We start from the raw sequence: 5,443 nt of genomic DNA on the forward strand, positions 1-5,443 counted from the left end.
GGAATTCCATCACTTCTACTAGCTTTGTTTGTAGTGGTGCTTCCTAAGGCCCACTTGACTTCACATTCCAGGATGTCTGGCTCTAAGCGAGTGATCACACCATTGTGTGATCTATCCATATATGGAGAGTGAGTAATAAAAGCAGTGAGTCCATAAAAATCACAGACAAAATTAAGGCATATCTATTCATATCTTAAAGCAAGAAGAGCCATAATATACACTAGTGAACAAGTACATTTGTAATGTAGTGTCACTTTAAGAGCACTAGTGTATTAACACATATATATGGAATCCAGAAACTAGTACTGATGATCCAATTTGCAGGGCAAGAATAGATATGCAGACCTAGAGAACAGACTTCTGAACACAACGGGGAAGGTAGGGTGGGACGAATTGAGAGTGTAGTGTTGACATATATACACTACCATGTGTAAAACAGGCCACTATTGGGAAGCTGCTGTACAGCACCAGAAGCTCAGCTCCGCGTTCTGTGATGACCTAGAGTGTTTGGATGAGGGCTGGTCTGGGAGGGAGAATCAAGAGGAAGGGATGTATGTATACATACAGCTTATTCACGCTGTTGTACAGTGGAAACTAGCACAGTATTGTAAAGAAATTGTAGTCCAATTTTGAAAAAATGCACTAGTATAAACCCAAGCTCCCTGGAAAGAAAGCTATTACAAAACTAGTCACCGTATTATAAAGCACAGATATCACTTTGCCAACAAAGGTCTGTACAGTCAAAACTATGGTTTTCTCTGTCGTGTACGGATGGGAAACTTAGACCATGAAAAAGGCTGAGCATTGATACTTTTTTTTTTTTTTCAAGAAAAAAAATTTTATTTCCCCATTAACACCAAGTCATATTATTCAAAATGTGTTTCAGAATACTTAGCCAGATCACCAAATCCCAGCCACTGCCTTAATTCAAATGTTCACTAATATAGTCAAGCAGCAGAAATCCGCTGAGACTTTTATACAGACAGACAAGCTACATTGCTATATATAATTTACTAACTTGGTTTAGTTTCTCGATATTTAGCAAGTTTGTGTAACAATTACTATTCCCATTGGTTCATAGTTACATTAATATAAAAACATAATTTCAAAGCTAATATTCCTTTCACTGTGAATATATAACTTCTTAAAGATAGTGTGGATTGGGACAAAATAATGACAGGCTGCTTAAATAGCATTGTTCAAAGCCAGATACCCTGGCATGATCAGAAAGCATAAATAGATATACAAACTCTCAGGATGCCACTATTTTCCACGTTTTTGCAACACATACTTATAGTATGGTATGAATTATTTCCTCCAACTTGAAAAAAATAAGATTACTACATTTTAATCTTCATTTCAAAATAACTCATTCAAATGAAAAAGAAGTTCATTTGTTAATTCTGTTCAAAAGATGGATTTAAATGTTTTCTTCACTACATGTACAAATTTTTTTTAACCTAAGTGTCTCATTACAACCAGTTCAGCAATAACACCTCTAGTGCTTTGTTAGAAAACTGCTTTCAGTAGGTACGATTGTAAAATCTATGGTTGAATCCTTCTTAAGACACTGAATTATAACCAGGTCCAAAAAATGTATGAGCATTCAACAATGCCTTTGAAACCTGTGAATTACTGCAAAAAAATTTTACATGTCCATATAATTTAAACATAAACTTTGTGGAGAAGGGGTGTAAAATAAATACTATAGTATTTTTCAACTCTATTTAAGTGCTGCCTAAATGGTTAGATGTGAAGATTAATATTACTAACATTATTAGTCAAACTATTTCAAAGACTGTTTTCCAAGTAGTGAGAACAAATTTGCAAAGCAAAGATAAGTAAGAGCCTATGCCAATGCATTTTTTCCTGTAGTGTAATGTAATTGCTAATATGAGGTATAATCTGTAAGCAATTAATACAAATATAAATAGGTATAAGTCACCACTAAATCACAGTCTGGTGAAAAGCTTCTCAGGTATGTAGTTTGAGGAGGGAGTTAAGGGACATGGAGAGAAGGGAAGGACAGGGCAGGTTTCCACTGGGAACATCATTTACACTCTTTATCATTATCACTATCTTGTATGTAACCATCTACTAATGCAGAAAGGTAAATCTTTTCTAAGTATGCTGGTCTAGAATATACTTTGTATAGCATAGTAAGATTACTTAAGTTTTACTGATGCTTTATTTGCATTTGTACTTGGATATACACATAATTATATGTATATCAAAAACTATAAACAGAATTTAAAAACACTTTTATCTCATTTTAGAAAACTTATTTAGATAGAACTATGTGCTATAGAATTTACTAGACTATCTAAACTCAGGTATAAAACCAAAGGAAAATATTACTATGTCTTTAGTATAAATGGTTTGTGTGAAACCTCAAGCTCACTCATCTTTTTATAGATGTGTTTATTTGATGAGGATTGTGATCCAATGATTGTTTAGCAGCAATTTTACCAAACTGTAAATTCTTTTATTAACAGGCATTATAAACATAATACTAATCTTATTTAAAAACCATGAGTGCCATACCAGTGAATATACAGCTCATGAATAACTTAAAAAGTATTTTCCATTTTAAAAGGCAACACTCAGCATACAGAAACCTATACTAAACAAAGAAGCTATAATATGGATACATGATTGATGTGTCTAAAATGATATATATATACAGTACACAATTAATGTGATCAGTACATTTTTTTTCTATATGATTCCCTTCATGCTTCACTTTCCCCAGAAACTGAATTCTGAACTTCTTCTAAAATTGGTATAATCAGGTTATCCTTGGACATCAAATTATATTTCATCACAAATTTAGTAAACTGATGACACAAAAATATTTCATTTTCATAGTCATCAAATATCTGCCAGTGATAAAAATAAGCATGTGAAAATATTCTGTAAATCCTACGGCATACTGATCCTAGTTTTGCTACAGATGATTCCTTTATGCTAACTCTGCTGGGAAAATATTTACTGCTATTCAGAAAACATGCAGCACCATCAAGTGTGTGTCTAGTGTAGTCTATAGCAGGACACTCTTTCGGTGTTTTATGAGCTGCACAAAGAAAAATTCACTGTTCAGTTGCCGTCATCTGAGTGCATGTATCTGGATGGCATTCACTCTGAAGTTTGACAGCAAGTCCGTCTAGCTCAAGACAGAATTGCCTTAAATGTTCATAATTCCATACACCTTCATCTTGGCCTTCAGGTGGTTCAAGAATTTTGTAAATATTGGAACAATCTGCTCTTATGTTCTGTTGAATATACTGCTGAACAGCAAGTGTACCGTCCATTTCATCAAAGGATTCATCAGGCCAATTATATAAATCCTGAGCCTTGGTACCCGGCCGGTTGTGCCTCAGCACAGCCGTCCCCTCCGCCATGACCATAGTGCCAGAGTCTGGACGGCTGGAGTCAGTACCCGGATGTAGGGGACTGCTGCCTGCCAGAATTGATACTTTTGAATTGCGGTGCTGGAAAAGACTCTTGAGAGTCCCCTAGACTTAAAGGAGATCAAATCAGTCAATCCTAAAAGGAAATCAACCGTGAATAGTCATTGGAAGGACTGATGCTGAAGCTGACGCTCCAAACTTTGGACCCTGATACAAAACCCGACTTATTGGAAAAGACCCTGAGGCTGGGAATGACTGAACACAAAAGCAGACAATGGTACCAGAGGATGAGACGCTTAGATAGTATCACTTACTGAGTGGACATAAATTTGAGCAAACTCTGGGAGAAAGTAGAGGACAGAGGAGTGTGGCGTGCCACAGTACATGAGGTTGCAAAGAGTCGGACACGACTTAGTGACTAAACAACAAGAAATAAAACCAAGAGGGTCTTAGTACTAAGTTTTATGCAATGATCTACCAGGTAAAAGAAATGAAAGTGAATGTCACTCAGTTGAGTCCGATTCTTTGCGATCCCCTGGACTATACAGTCTATGAAATTCTTCAGGCGAGAGTACTGGAGTGGGTAGCCTTTCTCTTCTCCAGGGGATCTTCCCAATCAGGGATCGAACCCAGGTCTTTCGCATTGCAGGCAGATTCTTTACCAGCTGAGTCACAAGGGAAGCCCAAAAGAAATGAAAGTAATTTTAAAGGAGCACATGGCCAGTGCAGTGGATGAGAGGATGATATCTTAGACAGCAATGGCTAAAATCCTGGGGCTTCTGACCTTTGTGATGGACTTTGCTCATGGTGTGATACACATATATTTGCAGCTTGATAGTCTCCCCTGCTTAGAAAAAAGTAGAGGAGACATCTGCTGAAATCATGAATACCTTGTTTACCAAACTCAGTAACAAGAAAAGTCTGCTATAGCTCAGCTGCTATTGTCCTGCCCTAATTAGAAAATAATATCTGATTTCATGGGAAATCAAGAAAACAATGGCTTGAAATACCGAAATGGAAAGCCTCCATCAAGAGTGATTTCAAGCACGATTGTTCGAGCCCTCTCTATTTCATTTGAGTAACAAAAGGGTCATAATCAGAGAAGTGGATATGGATTTTATTTTCTTGGAAACAAAGTAGTTAAGATCTGAATGAAAATATTATGCCAACACTAAGCTTCATCAAAAACAGTATTAAACATTGGGAAACATCTGTTAACATATTCCCAATATGTTTAAAATATTTTCTTTGACATTTAGCCAAATATGTCTTTTGCTGATTTTTTATTTTTTGCAAGTTAGATCAGAGCCAATATTCATATGATCAACAAATATGTTCCCATATGCTTTACAAAATGCTTCATTTTTTAGTAGAATGTAATATGAATTTAATAGTATTAAACATGACTTAAGAAGGCATAAATCACTATCATGACTATTGTTAAAAGTCATTTATCAAGCTTGCATCCACAGAGTTGCTCTCTTGTTGTTGGTGTTGTTGAGTTGCTAAGTTGTGTCTAACTTTTTGTAACTCTATGGATTGTATCAGGCCAGTCCTCCCTGTCCCTCACCATCTCCCAAGATTCACCCAATTTCATGCCCATTGAATAGGTGATGCCATCCAAGCATCTCATCCTCTGCTGCCCTCTTCTCCTCCTGCCTTCAGTCTTTCCCAGCGTCAGGGTCTTTTCCAATCAATTGGTTGTTCCAATGCCCTGTTGTGTACTGCATGAGTTGTAGTACACTTTAACGATTGAAGATTAATGACCATACAACTAACAAGCAAACAAAGAAGGAAGCTCTTTTGGCCAGGAAAAAAAAACATATATATATATGTATGTATATATATATATATATACACATACATATATATATATATAAAGGTAATGAGACTAAAGGTTAAGAAATCAATAAAGTCTAATTGAAAGTCAATGTGCTTTATACAACAATTAAATTCAAGTTCCACCAACTTCTAATGTGTTTGGTATCACTTTCCTTTTTGTCAAGGGAGAGAAGCAGGCCAAAGGAGTAGAA

At 36.0% G+C, this 5,443-nt stretch overlaps 1 pseudogene; it reads right to left on the bottom strand.

Annotated features, from left to right (window-relative positions):
- Nucleotides 1-2,718: 2,718 nt before the first annotated feature.
- On the bottom strand, nucleotides 2,719-3,420 carry LOC101114740 (MOB-like protein phocein; annotated as a pseudogene).
- Nucleotides 3,421-5,443: the final 2,023 nt, after the last annotated feature.

This window comes from Ovis aries, chromosome 1 (genome assembly GCF_016772045.2).
Source record: "Ovis aries strain OAR_USU_Benz2616 breed Rambouillet chromosome 1, ARS-UI_Ramb_v3.0, whole genome shotgun sequence".
Lineage (NCBI taxonomy): Eukaryota > Metazoa > Chordata > Mammalia > Artiodactyla > Bovidae > Ovis > Ovis aries.